General features: G+C 49.4%; 1 protein-coding gene across 15 annotated transcripts in view; it reads right to left on the bottom strand.

Annotated features, from left to right (window-relative positions):
- Nucleotides 1–22944, bottom strand: part of KCNMA1 (potassium calcium-activated channel subfamily M alpha 1) — a 751400-nt gene that overhangs the window by 556066 nt on the left and 172390 nt on the right. The window contains exon 1 of one of the 15 annotated variants that reach the window (XM_082425685.1): nucleotides 4919–5070. The exons of the other annotated variants lie outside the window; for them this stretch is intronic. The gene's annotated coding sequence lies outside the window, so the exon portion shown is untranslated. Of the gene's footprint in view, nucleotides 1–4918; nucleotides 5071–22944 lie in introns of those variants that run through there. 15 annotated transcript variants of the gene reach the window in all.

Raw genomic sequence — 22944 nt, 5'->3', positions numbered from 1 at the left:
GCCCTCGCACAGAAATGAAGACCCACCACAGCCAAAAATAAATAAATAAATTAATTAATTAATTTTAAAAAAAAAGAATCACGATAAAGCCTCCCCACTCCTCTCTGCCCTCTTCATGCTTTTCTTGGGTGCCATTCCACCCCTGGCCTTCCAGGCTGCAGAGAACTACTCTTTTTAGGGGTAGCAGCTGCCCCCTCCTCTGAACTGTCCACTGTCCATCTCCCCACTTGCACCAGTTCCAGGAGGTAAGAGATCAATTTCCAGCTCAGATCAGCTGGCCCGGTGGCCCTCCTAGAGGCAGTGTATCAAGGCGCCAGCTTCCTGCCCCTCTGGGCCCAACCAAATGCAGCTGATAATTCACTCTCCTGGTGGTCTCGGCTGCCCAGACCGAGCGCTGGAGGGACCATAGATGGCTCTCATTCTCGGACTGCAAGACAATCAAAATAGTATGGAGAGGGGAAACAGCTGACATTGTGACATTCTACAATTTTGCACGAGGACTGAAATACAATTCTACCTCTAGGTCTCTGGCTTCCCAGGAATATTCTTTCAGCCCTGGGAAGCAGAAGAGGACCTCAGGGATTGCTCCCGGCCCTTTGTGACTTTCCAAGCAGAGGGGGTGTAAGGACAGGGAATGGGGAGGGTTCCAAGCTGGAGGGCAGGCCTGGGACCCCTCTGCTGGTTTACCCCGGCTCCAGCCAGTCTGAAGACTCCAGCGGTGACCGCAGACCACTGAGCGGAGGCTGAGGGCTCAGCCCCAGGGCAGCTGCAGCCAACGGGTGTCTCAACAGCTGCAACATGAATGCAGCAGCAACTGCCGGCTATCTGCAGCTTTCCCCCCGCAACCCGCCGCCCCACCGCCAAGTCTGTGCTGTTCGGCAACGGACAGACAAGGACTGGGAGGCCGGGACCCTGGAGTGGAAGAGCACACAGCCAGCGCCTCCCCCGTGTAGGATTGCATACTCAGAGCCACATCGTCACTACTGCTTTCTCTTTCCTCTTCCCATGCCAGCACCTTCGAGTCACTAGGGTGAGGTCATGCTTAAGGAGAAGCCAAAAGGACTTTGCCTCCTTTGGGCTCATTTACTTTTGCACAAAACTCACACAATCACCTCGTGTTCTTTCACTCCATCAGCCTATTTTTATTGGCACTGTTATAGGCCCAGCGCTGGGCCTATGGTGGTGAACGAGACAAAGACGACCCTGCTCACTTGTTGAGCTTTATTATGATACCTTCCTCATGAAATTCATCCACAACAAGCGGTTGTCCTGATTTTACTTCCTCATTTCACACCTGTGGAACTCAAGCCCAACCATCCAGGGTCAGACTCACAGAACTTTAAAATGGAAAGAGGCCCTGGAGATTAGCTTTGGCATCCCTTGTCGCACCAAGGAGCAGACTGACTTCCGGAAATAAAGAGACTCATTCATCTGGCCCAAATCCCTTTGATGGCCAATGAGAAAACGGAGCCCCATGAACATGAAAAGCCCCAGGTACTAAGCATGGCAAGGCGGTGGCCCTGCCAGGCCCAGAAGGCAGGGAACTCAAAGGCCCCCACTTTCAATCCAGCCTTTTCCCCACACTGTCATCTCAAAGCTGGGACATTCTAGTACAACTTAAAAAATAAAGTGTTAAACTTTCAACGTTCTTTTTATTATTAAGCAAGATTCAAAACAGACTTTGTTATCCTATGCGTGGGTGAGAGAGACTATTTATAGAGGGGCCAGGGGTGGGATGGGGAAGAGGGATAGTGTGAAGAATGGTGTGAGGCAAGGGATTGAGTGAGGGTCATGGAGGGGTCAAGGTCAGGGATAGAGTAGGGTCGGGGTGAGGAAAGATCAGCGAAGTCTCTTCATAATAAGAAAGAAACAATGACTTCATATTTCAAAACTGAGGAAGGTCAGGGACTCGAGAATCAGGCAACGATCATAATGCCTGCTTTAATCTTTCAAAGAAAGTGATTTTATTTTTTGACAGATCATTCTGGCATCACCAACCTACACAGTGACATCAAGCCTGAGTATAGCACAATGTTCTACTTGTCCCAAGCCTGGATCCCAGGCCACAAAGGTTAACTGCCATGCAATCAGAGCCACAGCCAGCCAGAGAATGCCTCCCCACTTTGGGAAGCGCCACTAAACGTTTTCTGGCACCAATGTGCCATCGCCTCAAAGGAACCCCTCCCTCACCCAACACAGGACTTGTATGCCCACATCATCAGCTAGTGTGAGCTTCCTTCTGCTTCCCAACCACACAACCACAGTACTTGCCTCGTTGAAGTAATACAGGAAGGCGAGACCTTAGAGCCGTGTGGAGCACTGAGGAGGGCGGGGGCTCAAGCACATCCTCTGACATCTGCAGCATGCCCGTCTCTCACCTTCTGGACCACTTCCCCCACGGAAGAAGCGACTGCTAAGAAATCAGCCTCCGCCAGAACACGTAACCCTCCTGCCGCATTGACCAGCTCCTGGGCAAGGACCCTGGTTCCGGACAGTGTGGAATAGAGTTGGAGGCAACCAGAACCAAGTGATATCATGTTCTGGAGAAGCAGCTGTTACTGAGAACCCCGTCCCCCACACACATCTCTCAGCCAACATCGAGATGCCAGGTCAACCCTCTCCTTGTGGAGAGGCCAACCTGTTAGTGGGAGGCGTGTTTTGGGTCATTATGAATGGAGCAGGAACTCTTTCATAGGAAGACCGTCCACATTCAACCCAGCATCTCAAGTGTTCTCAAGCCCTGCGAGCCAGAGGCATGCTGGCTCTCACTCCTGGACCCCCAGGACCAGCACAAGCCCCTCAATATGTGTGTTAAATAGCTGAATAACAATATGTCATGGTACCTGTGAGGAGCACGGGATGACAAGGATGAAAAAGACGGTGCCTCCACCTTCAAGGAACTGTTTGGCTGGGGGAAGCTGCCCCAATGTGATCTGTCAGTGGTGAGGTCAGAAATGGAGTCAAGGTCAGCAGTTCGGGGGCTAATCCAGGAGAAGGACTCAGTCAGTGCCTCCTAAACTATTCACACCTACCCATCACAACCTCTGCCCTACCTGCATGCCACCTGCACCACTAACTTCTTAAGCCTTTTCTTTAAGCGGACTCATATTTTTTAATATATTTTAATAAAACCTTATAATACTGCCATATGTGAAAAACTGATGCTACTTATGAAAAAACAGAAGATAACTTTCAAAATAACCACAAGGCAAAACAAAACCAGGTCAGGAAATTCCAGCTAGATGCCATTGCCGGCAAAGGCTCATGGCCTGAGGTTGGCTGTGCCTTTGTTCAAAGGGGACATGACCAAAAAAAAAAAAAAAAAAAAGCAATATGGCAGCGCACTGAGAGGTATTCAAAACACCAAAATGAGACACTCTCCCTGAGATAATCAGGACTGGAAGAAAAGTGAAAAGGGACTCTCTTCTGCCTGGTGATCCAAGGTCTTGTCCAAGTATCACTGGAAGGTACTGACACCACCCACCGTGTGCTTCCCGCACTTGGAGAAACGCTGAAGCCTGAACGAACGTTTCCATCAATGTCCAGAATCTGTAACACCACAAGTTTATGACTTAACGTCAAAGATATCAGGCACAAGGATGTCAGACAATGCTCAAACAACACTGGGTTGCTGGCTGATTTAGGTTTCCAAATTTTCCAGCTCCCCAAGGTTAAATATATCCTACAGGCTTCAGGTTACAAACCAGGACAAAAAAGACCAGAGAGGGGAGAGAAAGAGCCCAGTTCAGCCAGCGGGCAGTGACAGAGTGAAGAATCCTCAGTCTTCGATTGATCGGGACCCAGAATCCTGAAGGAGGAGAGGGCTTTTTAAATGATTTTATTCCCAATTTTAGACCATGACTGGAATTCCACCAAAGGACCCCCAAGAAATGGAGGCAGTGAATCAGTCTTGGCAGGTGAACAGCATATGTGAACCGGGAAGGGAAGCCAGAACTGGATCCCCAGAAGCCCCTAAATGCTGCTGGAGGAGGCTTGTACAACCTCCCAGTCCAAAGTCCATTCCTAAGAAAATCAGGAAGACCCCAGCAAAGCTGACCTTCACAAGCCACATACTTCTCAATCAAGACCCAACTGGGGAAGAGTTCCCAGAATCTCAGGTAGAACTGGGCAAAAAAAAAAAACTTAACAGGTTAAACTAGAGGGTTACCAAAGTTAAAAACCTAAATTGGAGTTAACTATTTACATTTCAAGAAGATTCTTCCCTCTCGAAAAGCAGTCCTTTGTAATTTGAGCTTCCCTGGAACACTTAAGTGTTTGTTAACAGGTTATTAACTCCTTGGCAGGTTCTCAAGCTCTAAAGAAAACTTGCAGGGAAAGGAAGGGCGAGGGAACTGGAATCCCTGCTCTGTTTGTTTGCCTGGCTTTCTGCTTAGTGTGTTACATACTGTATCTTCTTTAAGTAACCCGCCCAGCAGGGTTAGGCATGATCAGCTCCATTTTATGGAAAAGAAAACTGAGCACAGAGAAGTAAAGTAACTCACACAAGGTCACACAACTACTACAGCACCAAAAGCATGGGCTGTTCCTAGCAGCACACAGCATGGCCTTCCCAGGGAAGTGCCATTTGCATTTATTATGACCGTGTACTGAAATATGCCTTCTGGCATACAATTCAATGACTGTTTGAAATGAACATACGTACATGCTAAGAATGCCATACATAGTAAAGATGACTGTATCAAGTGTACAACTTATTATGGGTCAGAAGCATCAAAAGAAAATTACCTCAATATACCAGGCTAGAAAGGGAGGGGGTTCCTGGTGCCTAAAACTCTACCATTCCAGTCCTATCTCACACACACACACACACACACACACACACACACACACACTCCCTCAGCCAAAATGTTCCACTTGAGATGGAAAAGCAAGGGCTAGAGAGGTGTTTCCAGCTCACCCGAGGCCTAGCTTCTCCTCCTCTGCCTCCGAGGATCTGGAAGTTATCTGGTCAGCCAGACTGCAGAACAGAGAGCTCCATTACCAAGGGTGGGCCTGGGATGCTTTCTGAGCAGGATCGGGGGGACTGTATCCTCCCCTTCAGGAGATAAACTCTGAAGGTAGGATGGAAGCATTGTGTTACCCAGAGGTTATCAGGTGGTGGAAGGATGGAAGGAAAGGGAATGAAAAAGAGGGAGGGGAGGGAAGGGGAGGGAAGGAGGGTGGAAGGCAGGAAGTTGACTTAAAATATATATTGTCAGTGGCGCAGGATAAAAATAAGAATAGTTTTTTCAGTGACTGAAAGCATTTTTTTTAATGAAAGACAGGGACAGCTGCTACGCTATGCTGGTGGGATTATGGTTGGTTTTTTAACTGTCTTTTAAAGTTCCTATTAAATAGGTTTTTCAACAGGTAAAATTTTGGAGTGAAAAGGTCTATGAACATTTGTGGATAGAAAATTCAGAGCAACTAACCAAGGGGAACTTGGTTCGTGATAATGTCATAAAACAGTTGTACATACAGTAACTAATGCAACTGTTTGGGCCCGAGAGCCCAAACCAACGCCCACTGGAGCAGGCTTGTGGGATTTCATAAAGATTGAATGTGGCGGGGGGACTTCCCTGGTGGTGCAGTGGTTAAGAATCCGCCTGCCAATGCAGGGGGCACGGGTTCGAGCCCTGGTCCGGGAAGATCCCACATGCCGCAGAGCAACTAAGCCCGTGCGCCACAACCACTGAGCCTGAGCTCTAGAGTCTGTGCGCCTAGAGTCCGTGCTCCACAACAAGAGAAGCCACTGCAATGAGAAGTCCGCGCACTGCAACAAAGAGTAGCCCCTGCTCTACGCAACTAGAGAAAGCCTGACCGCAGCAACAAAGACCCAATGCAGCCAAAAATAAATTAATAAACTTTAAAAAAAAGATTGAATGGGGCTTCTGGTGGCAGGGCCTAGAAACCCACAGAGGGAGGGGCTACAAGATACAGAGGCAAGAGACCTGCACTGGGATCCAGGACCGTGCTCTGTGGACAAAACGGGTGACCTTGGGCATGTCCGTTAACCTGGCTGGCCACCGGCCATTTCCTAAAAGTAAGAGGCTGCATGACACCAGGGGTGACAAACTCAAATGCTTTAAAGGGTTAGGCTGGAGACACAGGACTGAAAGGGTCAGCAGGGACGATGGTGACCTAGAGACCACATGCCCAGGCCAAGGAGGCAGCTGCCACTCAGATCCAGATCACTGTCAGGTCCCATGTGGCCAGATGAGTTGATTTTTTTCAAGAGAAGCTAGAAATCTATACCTTCACATGGACATTCAATTTCCCTGTTGGCATCTAATTTTTAAAACGTAGACACCCTGGAAGATGGCACAAACCCTGGAAGTGTTCCCTGGATTAGATGTTCCAAAACTCCCTAGAAGTGTAGAGTGTCAAGTCCATCGGCTAGACGCCCCCTGCTTTATTACTGCACAGTGCAAGGAGCACTGGCCCCGTGGCTCCTCCAAGACACCACTTCTGTCAGAGCAGACTGACAAGAGAAAGAGCAACAGAACACTTCTGGGTGGCCCCATCTGAGGTTCCCTGACCCCAGGGAAAGGTGACAAAATGCCTGGCTGGACCGTCTGACTCTGCCTCCTGACTCAGGCTGTGAGACTGAGCATCTGAGCATCCTGCCGGAGCCTGGCCACGCCCTTCCCGCCCCGCAGTTCCACAGTGTGGTCCAGCTCAGAGCTCCTCTAATGGGCACAAGCATTCTGCTTTTCTAACAACCTCATAGGTGACGTGGCTACTGCTGGTCCTCGGAACCACACTTTGAGGAGCAAGGCAGCACATCTATAACTTCCCTTCCCTCCTGTCCTTTTTCTCTCTTCCTGGGGCCCACAAGCAAGTCTCCTCTGTCCCCCAAATTCCTGTTCCTCTCAAGCTCTCACCCCAGCTCGCTCTCCAATTTCTAACAAGTCTTCTGCAAGAGAGGACTCCACTTATTGCCTTGACTTCTCCACCGCCTTCCTCTCTGTTGAAACCCCTTCTCTGGCTTCTCCTCCCCACCCCACCATGTTCCTAGAATTATTCTTTCGGGTTACTAATAACCTGCTAATTGCCTCATTCCAAGTCCTCTTCTAAGAGCCCATCCAAACAAAGCTGTCTAATCGATAATAACGGCTGATATTTATTGGTTGGATATTAAGTGCATCAGTCACTGTCCCAAGTCTTTGCCTAAAAAGTACTTCAAATGCACTATCGTACCACCCTAAAATATGTTCTTTGATTAGCCTCATTTTTACAAATGAGGAAACAGGCTCAGAGAGGTTAAGTAACTTGCCCAAGGCCACAGAGCTGGAAAGGAGCAGAGCAGGGATTGGCTACTCGGACAGTCAGCTACAAAGTCCTCACTCCTTCTCCCCACAATGTGTTATTATAAAAAAAATTTCAAACACACAACAAGGTTGAAAGAATTTTACGGAGAACACCTGAATACTCACCACCTAGATTCTATCATGAATCTCATTATATCTTACTGTATTGCTTTATCACAAATCTATCTGAAAGTTAGCACCTTTGGCTCCATTTGAAAAGCAGCCTGGAAAATACTTTCAAGGCTTGGCTCAGATGTTGCCATTTCTGAACCCCCTCACCTCATTCCCTCCTGGGCTAGGGGTGGGGCTGGGGGAGCAGGAAGGGGAATATCCGTGTGGGAACACCTGTGCATCTCATCACACCACATGTCCCAGCCAGCCTCTGATCTCTCCCCTGGCACAAAGCAGGGAGGGAAGGTGTTTGGGAATAGCTCACCACCTTGAAATGCCTCCCCAAGCCCTGAGGGGTCTTTCAGAAAGTAGCCAGGGGACAGAAGGATGGGCAATATATAGGAAAGGGCAGCCATGCCTACCTTCAGAGGATTTAACCTGTTCAAGTGGGATGAATGGCACCCCTAGGCTCTGATGCCTTTGTGCCTTCCAGCTGCAGGAGGCCTCAGGCTCCATCACCATGCCCAGGAGTATGATTAGAGGGTTGTCGGAAACTTCCCATCCCAGGGCCTCTTTGTACACCTCAAGGGAAGGCCATTCCCATAGAATATGATGTGAATGATTCCCCCTGGAGTCCTGCAGGGCAGTGGTATCCCTGCCAACACCCATCCATCTGCTCCAGGGGAAGGGTGTTCAAGCATAAAATAACAGCTTTTTCTCAGTGCCCCTTGTAAAGTAAAGCCCCTCAATGGGGCAGCATATGCAAAGCAAGGCTTTGGGGCCCTGGAAGCACTGGAGTCTCAGTCCTGCCACCTTAGGCTCTCCACCACCTTCCTGCTGTGTGACCTTAAGAAACCCTCCTACCCTCTCTGGGCTGGAGCTTTCTCATCTGTATAAATGACAAGACACCAAATAAAACAAATAAGCAAATCTGGCCTGTCCAACTATGTCCATGGCAGTGGGTTGGGGCTGGGTGGAGGAGAAGTAGGCACACAAAAGGTCTCAGCAGACACTACCATGCCCTGTTCTAAGCTCTTTTTTGCCTTTTTGAATCCTTACAAACTCTTTGAGGTAGGTGTGATTTTTAGCCACATTTTATAGGTGGGGAAACTGAGGCATAGAGAAGTTAAAACTTTCCTAAGGTCCTATGGTTAGTAAGAGGCAGAGCAAGGATGAAACACAGGAGGCTGTGGAATCTGTGCGGGGCGACTGCCACACCCGGCTGCCTGCTGGAGAAGCCTACAACCCTCTCTTCACCCTCCAACAAGACTCAGTCCAGTTGAGGTGGCAGGACAAATATGAAGATTTAAATGCTGATGAAATATTTAAATAACTCTTTGAGATAATAGTGGGGAAGATACTGCCAGGCAGAACATGATTAACTGCCAAATGAAAGTGTTTAGACAGAATTGCTCTAAAGGTCCAGAAAAAAAAAAAGTGAGATCATTCCAAGACTGGAGGAATCCCAGGAGATTGAATGTGAACCGGCTTTTGCAGGGTGAGCAGGATCGGAACAGGCAAAGAGGACGTGAAAGAGAATTCCAGCAGAAGTCAAAATTCAAAGAGGCAGCCCCCCTAACTAGAGACGTGGGGAGCCCTGAATGTCTCAAGGTGGCTTAGGAGAGCAGGGTTATGAAGCTGGAAAAGTGGGCCGAGGCCAGGTCTCGGATGCCAAGCCAAGAGTCTGAATTTTACCCTGTAGGTAATAGGGAACCATGGAGGAGTTGGAGTGAGGGTAGAGAAGTATCATAAACAGAGTGTCTTCAGGTGATACACTGGATACACTGGGGGTACCAAGGGGGGAACCCGATGAATTATCACAGGCTTTGGCCAAGGAGCCCTTGGGTCTTGACAAAGGAAAGTAAGACCCAACCAGGGAGGGGGACACCTGAAGTCTTCTGTTGGGCTTCTTCCTAGGGCTGTTTAGAATTGAGCACACTGTGTCAGCTGGGAAGCAAGCAAATATAATACAAAGAGCCCCCCAGGGTCACATCCAGTGAACAGCATTTTTTTCTAAGTGCTATTTTTAATCCTTCTGTTGACCAAAAACACAATGGGAAGAAATGAAGCGTGAACATCAACAAGAGGCTTTCCAAACTCTCCTCTCTCCACCTATTAGCCACGTGGCGGCCCTGCAGACTCACCACATAGCCCACCAGCCAGGTAGCCCCTTCTGATGATCTAGGACAGGTTGATCTGCTTAATTATTTGGTGGCTATAAATGGAAGGGTTGGTCTGTCTCGCATACAAAGATAGGGTCCCCAGTTGGCAGAGTGAGGGTGGCGAGGGCCCAGTCACTCCATCAAGGCCACAACAGCATAAGGCGGCTTCAGAACAGCTGGGGGTTCTGCTGTGGAGCCCCCTCTGCTCGAGGAGCCAGCAGTGGAGATGGCTTGGCCACTCACAGCTCTTAAAGGGGGCTGGGGTGTCAGGAAAGAGACCCCCCAGGAGACTGGAAAGGATCATTTGCTCTGAGCTGCCTCCTTGCCCATGGGGTCAAGACGTGGCTCCAGCCACCCAAGGCCATTCCTCTTTGCCACCCGCCGTGCCCCGTTCAACCTGCACTCTGGGCCCCACCCACTCCCAGGCTACAGCAGCCGCCCCAAGGACTGAATTCCCCAGACCCAGACCCAGGAGGTAAGCCAAGCGAACATTCAAGGGCAGGAACACCTGTCCTGGGTTTTCGGTCCCAGGGCCCCACCCCGTTCCCCTCACCACCTGGACCTGTGCCACCTCCATCGCTGGCTGTCACTGCTGCCCCACTGGTCCTTGCACCGTCCCAGCTGGGCTCTCTGCACTCCACACGTTAGCCCTCTCTTGCCCCAGCTCCTAAGTGGTGGTCCTTCCAGCCCTGACCACCCAGGGGGACCCAGGGTTAAAGTCAGATGAGCCTGGCCTGGCCTTCTGGATCTGCCACTTTACTAGCCATAAGACCCTGGGCAAGTGGCTTAATGGCTCGGCGCGTCTGTTTCCTCAACTGTACAATGGGCACTGGCCTCCCAGGGCTACTTATGAGGGCCAGCAAGAGAGAGCACGTAAAGGGTTTCTCCTGGAGCCTGGCACGTGGCAATGCTCCCTAAGGAGCGTCACTGGCAGTTTTTATCTTCATCCACCACCACCACCACCACCACCCCCGCCCCCACGCAGGCACTGACTCAGCACTGTGAGTGGCTGCCTCCCTCCCCCCTCCCCTCCCCAAGCCAGAGGCAGGGCAGGTGGCAACGGGAAGCAGCACATTCGACCTCTGTACCTGGGGCTCCAGATCCTGTCCAGTGTGAATCTGAACCCATTTCCCTACGTGTCTGACACCTGCTGTCTACCCCGTCATTGTCCCCTCCTCCCGTCCTGGCTGGGCAGGGGGGCTTACTCTGCACAGGTGGCCAAGGTGTAGGGAGGACACTCCTTCCTAACATGTTTGGTTTTCAGCAGATGTGTTTGCCCAGCGACACGGATGCCGTGGTGACAGCACAGGGTCACCCAGGATCCAGGAGTGGATGGATACACACAGACAGAAGGGCAACCAGGCAAGAGAAAAAGCCCTGGGGGCCACCAGTCCCCCCCACTGAGGGGCCAGACTGCCTCCATAACGCATGTTTTCCCAAGGGAAAGGTCTTCTCAGTGGTCCCAGCAGGCTCCTGGGATGCTCCTGCTGGCAGGGGCTCTGTTCCTCTTGGTCTTGAAGCCCCTGCATCCACAGAATCCACCAAAGACACTTACTTCCTTCAGATCCATCACTAAACCCCTGGTGGGCATTTTCAGAGCCACTTATGAGTGGTGATTGTGGCTTGGAAAATTCTTCGTAGGGGAGTTCGCCTAGGCGGGGCTTCCTGGGAGCCAGAGGACAGGGTAAGATACCTGCCCATCAGAGAGCATGACAGCCCTCGGGAAATACGGAGACCTCAGCTCACATGGAATCAGGTCTGCCTAGCCCTGCACTGGCTCCAAGGTGGAACTGAAGGGATTGGGGTTTGGAAGCAGAGACCAGAGTCAAATCTTAGCTGTGCCACTTCCTGGCTGGGTGAACGCTGGTGATCCATTTAACCTCTCTGAGCCTCAATTTCCTCATCTGAGAAATGGGACCAGCACAGCTGGCTGTTCTGAGAATACAAGGATATAATTTAGAAAGGTGACAAGCACATAGTAGCAGCTTGCTTAATAGGGCTGAGACTTTCCCACCTGAGGAACTGCTGTGGTGACTTGTCCAGACTCCTCCTGCTCTGGGGAAAGACTCAGTCCTGAGAATCACCCAGTGTTTCACCGAAGTAAATTCTCCAAGGATGAGCTGCAGGGAAGAGACCTTTCCCTTCTCTCCTTCAAAAGCTTCAGGCAGCCAGATGAAGCATGGTGTAGGTGGCCAAGCCGCTATACCCTTAGATAGTAACTAACACCTCTGATGGGAATTACTAATGAAACGGCACCTGTTAGCTGACTTGAAGCCACCTTAATTTGACACACGGCAGTTATATTCACTACTCTATCAGCTGGTTCGTGAGATATGAAATGCCACGTGATATGCCTTGGTCGTCTCCATGCTACGAGGGGGACGCTGTCCCTAGGGTGGTTATCAGCCCGTGTTCCCAACCACCCCACAGGTTATCCTGCAGGCTTCCCAGGAAGCCCCAAAGGCACAAGGGCTCCCTGCCCCTGTGAGCGCTGCTGAGCCTGACGGAGCAGCTGGGCGTCTTGTCCGAAGGTGAAGACTGCCTCTGAGCGAGGGGAAAAACACCCCCCAAGAGTTCCTGACTCCCCATGGTGTTCACCATGCTCGGCGCCTTGAAAAGCCTTGCTGGTTGGCACAGGGAATTCCCAACTCAGGCCAGGAGCAAAGAAGTCACCATGACCGTTATTCCCAGGTCAGGGGCAGCACATGGAGAACTAAAAAGGCCCCATGGCAAGTCATGAGATTGGGTTTCTATAGCAACACAACTGCAGCTGCAGGAGCACCTATGAGATGCCCAAGGCTTGCCTTAAACAGGCCCAGAATGCAGAATCCTAAAAGCAAAAACCACCCAGCAGTATTTTAGACACAGAAAACAAGCTTTGCTCAGGTTCAGAACAAAACGACAGGAAAAAAAAATGTGGCGAGTATCTCAGAGTTCTATCAAGGCGAGCTCGAAGAATATCTTGTGCGCCGAGCTGATGCCGGCCCTATGGGTTAGCTAAGCCGTGCTGGGAGTTTCAAGGGAAACACCCATTCAGGATCTTCCATAGAAAAATTCTCTCTCTCTCTCTCTCACACACACACACTCACACTCACACACGATGCAAGTACATATGGAAAATTTTAAATATATCAAGGTCCCTACAGTTCATTTGTAGATCAGAAAAAAAAAAAAATCAATGAAGGACCAATTTCAACAAGATCCTTCAATGAAAATTTCTAATTAACTTTACCTTCAGACACTTCCATCAGTATACTTGTAGTTATTTTAGCTATGCAACATCTCCTATGAGAACTCAGCATTTAGCGGAGAGAGCGAGGGAACGGCTGAAACCCAAACACCATGCAGGTACAAGCTGGCACACTTAGCAGCCAGCGGTCTGGCTTCCTGACGGCCGATATGGAATAACTCAGGAAACTCAATCCCACGGGGCTGCACTGGGGACCTGCTTGCTGTCCACACATGCCACTGCGGTCATCAATCAAGGAGGAGGGAAGTTAACCACAAACGGGCCACCAGGCCACTCCATCTCCCCTCCTTTTGTCAAATCCCAAAATACCACGACGGCACCCAAGCCAGGGCCTCTGAGGACACTCGAATGGAAATCCAACTTCATGCAACAAGGACTCAAGGTGTGGACCTCACTGGCCAAGTGGCAGCATGGGCTAGAGAGCCAGGGGAAGGCGGGAGGCTGGGAGAGGAAACAGGGAAAGAAGAGGATGTTGAGCAGGAAGGCAGGTGCCATGAAGGAGCTGGCTGGGCCCGGGGAAGCCGTCTCAAGGATGAGGCTTCTGTCCCCATGCTCTTTCCTTACAGCCCCTAATGCCTCGAGAGCCCGGCTCAGGAAATGCCCAGACCACCAGTGAAGCTGAACAGAGTCACCACCTACCAAAATACCCTCGGCTCCAGAGCTGTCTCAGGAATCAAAACCACCAAGCCATCAGGCCAAAGACCAGTCTTTCTTCATCTGCGGGGGTTCTGAGATGCCCAGCAAATACGATCGCCTGGCTGGCGGCTTCTCCTAGATGCCGGTCAGAGGGCGAGGGCAGCCCCTGCACACTTGGAAGGTGGGGTGCTCTACCGGGATCCCCCACACCCACCTCAGAAGAGCGGTGAACCAAAACCAGCTGCCAGGTCAAGGAGATGCTCAAGGCCCTGGTCCACTGCCCAGCAGTCAACCTCCACCTTCATCAAGTTTGAGCCCTGAAAATCCAGGCTCTGCGCAGGAAGAAGCAGATCATCTCCCCAGTCGCGCAAGTGAACAGGCTGGAGGACACGGAGCCAAGGCCATCCCGGGGCACTTGGAAAGACACATCCCGTAAAGGTGATGGGAATAACAGGCTTCAGAGGCTCACTAGAGAGCAAACAATTAGGAAGGTCACACACAAGATGTGGCCCCCTGGGCCACTTCTCAATGATGACAGGTCTCTACCTAGATGCCCAAGCTGCAAAGATTTTCATACTGACTCTGGCTCGAGATGTGCTGTTTTCCTACCTCCATGCCTTTGCCCACACCATTCTGCCTCCCCGGAAGCTCTCCCTGTTCCTCCATGATAGCCAAAGCCCAAGGTGTCCTTCAGGGTACAGGTGGAGCCCCAGCTCCGTCCTCAGCTGTGCCTGCCTGTGGGATGCCCTGGTCCCATACCCCGCCAAGGAAGGATGCGTCGCCCAGCTCCAGGGAGGGGGGTCAGCAGACAGCCTCTAGCTGTCGGCTCCGTCAGGGTCAGCCTCGGCTGCAGGGAGTAGCTTCACCCAAGATCACACCCTTCCTGGGACCGTCAGCATCTGGTGAGGTGGGGGGATACAGGACCAGCCCTTCTGGCCCAAAGGGACCAACTCTATTGGGCAATATTCACTCTCTGAGAACCCTGCTGGGCTGGCCGAGGCTTGCTGGAGCCTGTACCAGCCCTCTTCTTGTCCCTGTGGCCACTCCTGCCTCTAGCCCCTCCTCCTTTCACAGGGGTTGACCCCTAATAAACATCCTGTGCCCAAACTCGGGTCCATCTCCAGAGAACCCAGTCTGCACCAGTGCCCACACTCTCTTAGTATTCAGTGGCTGGCCATTAATATTACAACCTTGGTTTCTCCCACAGAAGATGCTCAATAAATGTCTAAGCAACAGATGGAATAATGTCATGTTCCCACCTGCTGACAGAGCTCTCACAGAGCCCACACACCCCTCTTCCAGGCCCACTCAGAGTAGGTGTTGATCAGGTCGACAAAATGTTGCTGAGGCCAATGAAACGGAAACACCATTACAAGAAAATGCCTTCCTCTGGCTCCCCCAGAATCACACCGGACCCTCGCTCTTTCATCTCACAAGTGCAGCCTGAGGACCACATGGGATGTTCTGGGTCCTGGGATCCAGGACAGTGGTCTATTGGGTCCTCAGCCTTCTAAGTCGTGGCTCAACCTTCTTTTCCTGGAAGGTCAGCTTTAGTGGCACCTTCTCATCCGCAGTGCCGCCACTGGGTGCAAACTGCCTTGCTCACCATGACACTTGAATCAGGATGGCGCGGCAGCGTGGTAAATGTTAAAAAAGGTTATAATTAGAGATGCTGTTAAAACAACCCAAGGCTTAGTGTTACTAAAGATATGTGCAGAGTTTAGTACCATATAAATAGCAGGGTTTACGGTATCATGCCTACAATTTTGAGCAAGCTGACACTTCAAGGGGACACTCAGTGAGTGCCCAGCTAAGCTGGGACTGCTCTTGCCTGACTCTTCTCTTCCTAATGTCAGATTTCTCAGGAATAGTAATGCAGGGTGTCCATCCTAATAATGGGGTGATGATTTCCTGCTACTCACAGGGCCTGGAGAACCACACTAGGACACAAACCAAAGCTCAGTGGAATAGATGCAGCTCCCCAAGCCGCTGGAAACACTGTCTCCTACTTGGGGAGCTCACAGCACTGTGATTCCCGTCAGCTCAGATTTAAACGCTTTCTTGCGGAGAAGGGCCAGCACTCATCAGAACGAGAGGATTGCTTTTCAGCACAATTTCAGACTGAGTCCGTGGATTATACATCACACAGAGACCAGCAATCAGTCATTCAACAAAGACGATAATGATAATAGTGGCTACCCCTGGCCACTGGCTGCCTCTGCACACACCCATTTCCTCCTCACACTATCCGACAAGGCGATTGTTGGCACACCCATTTTACAGATGAGGAAACCACGGCCCAGCGAGTGCGTAATTAATTAATTAATCCACCGTCACACAGCTAATGAGCAGCAACATCCAAATTCAAATTCGGGTCTCTCCAATTCCCAGTTTGGCTCTATCAGGGCTTATTTCTGAGTAGATATGGGAGGTTGAGGAGGGAGGGGCGCCTTTTACTTTTCACTGCAAATACTTCTGCGTTGTTTGAATTTTTTATAAACAGCAGGTGTTCAGGCCTTACTTTTTTAATCTTCGAAACATCAAAAAGAATTTATGGGCGAGAAAAATGGTCCTATTTCTATAGGAAAAAATGTATCATAATTTGACAGTATCTATCAACAGCCACAGAAGTTTCTGTCCTTTGCTGTAATAATTCCATTTCTGGAAATCCGTCCTAAAAAAATAAGCTGGGGGGAAAGCAAAATTATATGCAAAGATGTTTTTATTTTAAAGCGTTTCTTTTAATAACATAAACTGGAAAGAAACTAAATGTCCCACAGAGACTAGAGATGGAACATCTTCATGATGGACTGCGGTGGTGTCATTTAAAATATTTTTGAAATATCAGTAGCAACAGGAGGAAATGCTCATTATGTATTTCTAGGTTGAAAAAGTAACAAATAAGCCTTAACTACTGGTGATTATAAAAGCTAGTATATGCATTTCTTTTTCCACATCCCTTCCCCCCACCATATGGAGGGATACAAAATAATCTTTGAAGAGTAGATACCTCTGGAGAGAAATTTCAGGGATTAGGGTGGATGGGTGGGCAGAAAACTTTTACTTTTCATTTATATCTTCATGAATCATTTGAATGTTTACCATATATGTTACTTATATTTTAAATAATATTTTAAAGCTTTACATATAGTATGATCTGATGTTTTCAGAACACTTCATTATAATAATAAAATACACCCAAATATGACCACTGCATTGCAGAATTACACAGGAGATTGCTTTCTCTTTATAATTTCTTTATTTTCTGAGTTTTATATCATAAACATGTAATTTTATTATTATAAAAAGGCTTTTTTTTTTTCCCAACTTTAAGACATCCTATTAGTAAGAGGATGTACTGCTTCTAATAGATCTTAGAAATTTCAGAGATTCACCAGTCATGTCCTACCTCAGATCCACACAAAGGGTCACACTGTCCTGAGTCCAGGGGAGGGAAGGAGGCACATGAGACCCATGACAAAAAGCCAGCTAACGCAGCAGACCCAAACCCTCATTGGCTTAGCCCAAATCCCAGCTGACACCACTCCGCATCAGCCCTCGGCCCCTGAAATACAAGGGCCGCCTGACCCAGAGGCACCCCAGAATCAAACAGGGAAGAATCATCCTCTTATTTTTCACCCTGGGCAATACACTGGGCTGGACATTAGGCAGATTAAAAAAAAAAAAAAAAAAAAAGGAACCACTGGATCCTGAAGGTGCTCTGTCCCACCAGCGAGAGGTGGCATCTGCTACGTGCACAGCCCTGAAGGGGTCACAAAGATGACCTAGTCCTGGGCCTGGCCCTCAAAGGAGGGTGCAGACCAGATAAGGGGGTAAGCAGGTATTAACTCAAACCCAGGCAGAAAGTGACCAGAGCCCTAACAGCAGAGATATGGGTGAAGGACGACTGCAGTTCAGAGGAAGGAAGCTCACTTCCAGCCTGGGGCACACAGACGGCTTCCAGAAGACATGGCGAATGAACTGGGTTACACTCTGGGTGTATTCAAACAGAGGCCAGGCGCTCACCTGCCCAGGTGTGGGCAGTCTCTGCAGCATGTGGACCACATACTTTAGTGACTGCCCCTCCTCCTTACGGGCAAGGCTGCCAGCCATCGCCGTGTCGGGGCACCTGTATTTCCAGAGACCTGTGTGCTTGCTTTTTTCTTCCCAGGGCATATAGCTCAATGACAAACCTGCAGTCAACAAAAGTTTGTGTACTTTCACAAAAAAAATTTTTTTTTTTTTTTGAAATTCACAAATCTTTTCACCACAGGCAACTAGGCCTAACACGTATTTTCGGTGGAACACCCCTGACTCTGACCAAACACCCCACTTAATGTATGTCTCCTTCCCACCAAAACTTTGCTAATAGTAGCGAAAATAAAAGCACAGATCCTATATTTGCTTGGTGCTCTGGACATGAGCTGGCATTCCAAGAGAGCAAAGTGCTCTTTTAACAAAATTCAGCAAGACTCTGCCCTCCCCTACCTCTCCCTACCTGGCCACTGGAAGGAGGAAGTTACCAGATTCTGATTTTCTCCCTGCCTACCCCCAACCCTGGTTCAGTCTGGGTCCCCCACCCAATGGGGTAAGGCTGCTCATGCCTCGTGCGGTCACCCAGACCACACACGGGACCCCTGATCAGGCGCCAGGATCACACGGAGGGAGTCACACTCAAAGGAGAGAGTGAGGCGGGCGCCTAGGAGAGCAAACAGTTGACATCTAACCACAGTTCTTCTCTAGATGGAGTCACGAGGGTAAACTTTTAGAAAAGTTTCTTAGAGAATAAAGTAAATGGGTTAATTTAATTGGAGCATGAAAGATTTTTTTTTAATTAATTTATTTATTTTTGGTTGCACTGGGTCTTCATTGCTGCACACAGGCTTTCTTTAGTTGTGGCAAGCAGGGGCTACTCTTTGTTGCAGTGCACAAGTTCTGGGCACGCGGGCTTCAGTAGTTGCGGCTCGTGGGCTCAGTGGTGTGGCTCATGGGCTCTAGAGCGCAGGCTCAGCAGTTGTGGCACACGGGCTTAGTTGCTCCGCGGCATGTGGGATCGTCCCGGACCAGGGCTCGAACCCGTGCCCCCTGCATTGGCAGGCGGATTCTCAACCACTGCGCCACCAGGGAAGTCCCGGAGCGTCAAAGACATTTTGACAGTGATGAGGAGGCGATGATTTATTTATAATCTAGAAGGTTGTATCCACCCAGCTACTGGGATAATTATACACTTAAGAAATGCATACTCATTACACGAAAAGCCCCTTCACACAATGAAGACTGGGACCATCAAGAGGAAGTCCTGCCAGGGAAGCTGGTGTGACACCACCATACCATGAGAGTGACACCACCACAAAAGCTATTGGCCACCGGCCACTGCTAACCTTAGCTATAAGTTGGGGACTGAATAATCTCTAAGTTCCCTTCTAAAAATGAGGCCTTTTCCTGGAATAAGTATTTAGTCGCCATCTGCTTCTGGGGATGTTTTCTTATCTCAATGCAGGGACAAAGAAGGAGCCTTCATCTTGCATCTGATCTGTTGTTTTTATTTTGCTGATTTGGGTTGAAGTTCCAGCTCTTGGATCCTCCCTAATCAAGATGCTGATGAAGATGTGGGGCAATATAGCATCTCGTTTAAGGGCCAGCAGAACTGAGATCAAACCTTAGATTTGGGGAATGTCCTTCATCACCCTGCAGTTTCCTCACCTGGAAAACAGGGATGCCAGCACCTGCCTGACAGGGTTGCTATAAAGACAAAACCTGGCACAAAGGAAATCCTGGTATGTAGTAAAAACTCATAGCCGTGACTTAGGGTGAAGGAAGTCCTGCATGTTGACATTGGTTCCTTAATAACTGGTGGGTCCAGCTTGACCTGTCTGTATGGTGACCAGGCTGGCTCCTGTGACCACCACTTGCATCTCCAAGGGCTCACAAGCACTCAGCTTAACAATCCAATCAAACATTATTCCCAGTGATAAGCTACAACATCATTAGAATAGAAATTCCAGAATCCATCTTCTAACACCCACTGAGAAATACTAGAAACAAGAAGTTCTGGAACACCAGAGATGCTCCCCACAATTCAAAGACTCCCCAAAGGAAGTAGCAGGGAGTAAATTTACCCACTCTCCTGAAACAACTAAAAAATCAGTCGTGACACCTGAAACAAGAGTTTGCAGACACTGGAGCCCAGATAGGGCAGGACAGAGATCCCTGCGAAACAAACGAGATAGGCCCACAACTGCCACAGCCTCCAGCCTGGGGAGTGTCTGGGCTACAGCACAGAGAAAGGGGCCCAGGCAGAGCCCAGGGGTCTTGTTGAGTTGAGAAGACAGAGCTGGGATTCCAGGGAGGCCCAGGCACCTACAGTTCACAGGGCAGGGCACCAGAGAGGAGACAGCTGGCCAGACAACACTCCAGAGACCAGCAGAAGGGCCCCCTTGAGTCTTTAGCTAAGTACTGAGACTCAGTACCCAAGGTGGGGGAGAGAAACACCCTGAAGGAGCACAGAGAACATCTTCTGGAACTCGCGTGGGGTTGGGAATAGGTCATGTCGCACCAGCCAGAGCAGAAAAGCTCAAAAATAAAAACACTGTTATGGGCTGAACTGGGTTCCCTCAAAATTCCTACGTTGAAGTCCTAACCCACCCACCGCCCCACCCGCACTGCGCCTCTGAACACGGGTGTATTTGGAGACAGGGTCTTTAATGGAATAATTTATTCAAAATGTGGTCATTAGGGTAGACCCTAATCCAATATGGCTGAAGTCCTTTTAAGAGGAGATTAGGATACAGATAACACAGACAGAGGGATGACTACATGAGGATACAGCAAGAAGACAGCCATCTGTAAGCCAAGGAGAGAGGCTTCAGGAGAAACAAGCCTGCCAACACCTTGACCTCGGACTTCTAGTCTCTCCAAAACGGTAAGGAAATAAATTTCCATTGTTAAACCTCCCAATCTGTGATATTTTATGGCAGCCCTAGCAAACTAATACAGGTACTCAGACTGCTTATCGCCTCTGTAGTGGGGACAAAAATTAGTCCTAGATTAAGGCATCTAATAAAGCTTAAAAGCAAAACCCAAACGGAGCAAACTGTTTCCACGTCACTTAACCACGTCCCAGAACAAAGCTCAAGAATATTTATAGGAGTACTAAAATATCCAGCACCCACCAAGGTAAAATTTACTGTGTCTGGCATCCAATCGAAAATTACCAGGCAAGCAGAGGAGCTGGGAAATACAACCCATAATAAAAAGAAAGATCAATCAAAAGACTCCCCCGCCTCCCCCAGCAACTCTACCATCACATCCGCACTGTATTTCAAGACCCTGCCACAGAACCCACCTGGACCCAGAAATGCATTTTAAAGCGATTCTCCAGTTCCCTGCAAGAGACCTGCTCTTTTTCCTTCTAAAGAGGGTCATTCTAGGTGACGACAGAGAGAAAGCACAGAAATGCTCACTTTCCATTTTGTTTCTCTGCTAACACTGCCACCTTTCCCGAGTAGAGATACTATCCCATCTTCTTCATCGTCTGACCCTGGGCCTATTGTTTTACAAAGGTCTGTGGCTATCTTTAGCTGTTTTCACCAGTTTTAGTTCATTCTGTGTTAAAGCTGTGCTGAACCTCTTTCAATCGGCCCTAACTTAGATGATTCTTCATCCCTTCTTCATAAGGGTATGTTAAAATCCGAGTTTGCTGGCGATCACTGCATATGAACGTGTTCTCTCTTGATGCCTTCATCCTTTCCTTCTTCATTTGGTGATTAATTATGTAATTGCTTAATTCATAGAACAGACTCAAAATGCCATGTTTAGAGCCTTCCATCACTCTTGGCTCTATTCTCTTTTATGGTCCTCCTTTGAACACTTTTCTAAAGCAGTCTAGAGGAGCAAGACACCCATGAAGAGGACTAGCACCCCAGTTGTGCTTCACAGGCATGCATCCTATGTGAGCAGGGCAATCTGCAATCCGTCCCAAGACACATCATCTTGCAATGAGGGTGCCCGAAAGAGTTGGCCAAGCCCCTGGGATGGGGGATCTCCATGGGTACCTTGGAACCATCCACCTTAACTTCCTCCCTGTCACTGTCATGTTAACCCTGGTTCCATATAGTCAGAAAGTTCTAGAATAATATACCAGCTTTGATCTTTTTTTTTTAAATTTATTTTATTTATTTATTTTTGGCTGCGTTGGGTCTTCATTGCTGCACGCAGGCCTTCTCTAGTTGCGGCGAGCGGGGCTACTCTTCTTTGCGGTGCGCAGGCTTCTCATTGCGGTGGCTTCTCTTGTGGAGCACGGGCTCTAGGCACGCGGGCTTCAGTAGTTGTGGCATGCGGGCTCAGTAGTTGTGGCGCACGGGCTTAGTTGCTCCGCAGCACGTGGGATCTTCCCGGACCAGGGCTCGAACTCGTGTGCCCTGCACTGGCAGGCGGATTCTTAACCACTGTGCCACCAGGGAAGCCCCAGCTTTGATCTCTTGCAGTGATTTGTGCATGCTTTCATTTAAGCAAACAGATAGTACCTACTATGAGCCTGGCAGCACTTTCAAGCCCTATATCCCTTTGGAGTCTCACATCAATCCTGAGGAGGAGGACAGACAGGTATCACTGCCCCCATTTTAGTAGTGAGGAAGCCGAGGCCTCTCAAAGAGACCAAGTAACCTGCTCCAGGTCACCCAGCTAATGAAACATGCAGCCAACCCAGGCCTCCTGGAACCAAGCCTCTGTGGACACGTCTTGCCCACTCACTGCAATCACAGCCCTAACTGGTCACAGCAATGGGTCAGAATGCCCCCTGCCCTCCCCACTCCAGGACTCCTCAGAATTCGCCGTTTTGATGCTTCTTTGCAGGCCAGAGGATTAGTAATTTTTTTCCTCCCAATTCATTCATACTTTGTGGGTTCATAAAAAAATTAAAGTGATCTTCACCTAGATCTATACTTGCCCTCATTGCTAAGGGGATAGGGTAACATCAGGCAGGCCTAAAGGGACCAAGATGAACTCAGGCAGGGCATGAGGCCGTTACATGCTGGGACCCTCCACCCCTCCTCGTGCGCTCCCTTCAAGGACACTTCCAGCAAGCCTGACTAGCACAGAAGGTCTGTCCCCCATGAAAGGGCAGGCTGGAGAAGTGATCGGCCCCGTGGCCAACACAGAAAGAGCCGAAATGCAATTCCCTCCCCCATCACTGCTGTGCTGGGTGGAAACGGGGTCAGAGCCGGCCAGCCCATTCATTTAATCCAAACTCCCCCTCTCCATTCAGCTTTTAGTCTTCAGAGTTTTCAGTCCAAGGAAGCATGATTTCCTCTGCAAAATACACAAAATAAATTAAGCCCGTGCTCTTTGATCTCGGGGCTTTTGTGCAACTGATGGCCTGAACAGAAGCAATCCTCCATCCTCCTGGCATCTCAAAGAGAACAGAAAAATTCAGCCACTGTCTCAGGAGGCAGAACGCCAGCTTTCAGCCACCTGC

Source organism: Balaenoptera physalus (assembly GCF_965194825.1).
Source record: "Balaenoptera physalus genome assembly, chromosome: 14".
Taxonomy (NCBI): domain Eukaryota; kingdom Metazoa; phylum Chordata; class Mammalia; order Artiodactyla; family Balaenopteridae; genus Balaenoptera; species Balaenoptera physalus.
Note: the sequence above shows the minus strand (reverse complement) of the source record. Positions and strands in the feature narration are given on the sequence as shown.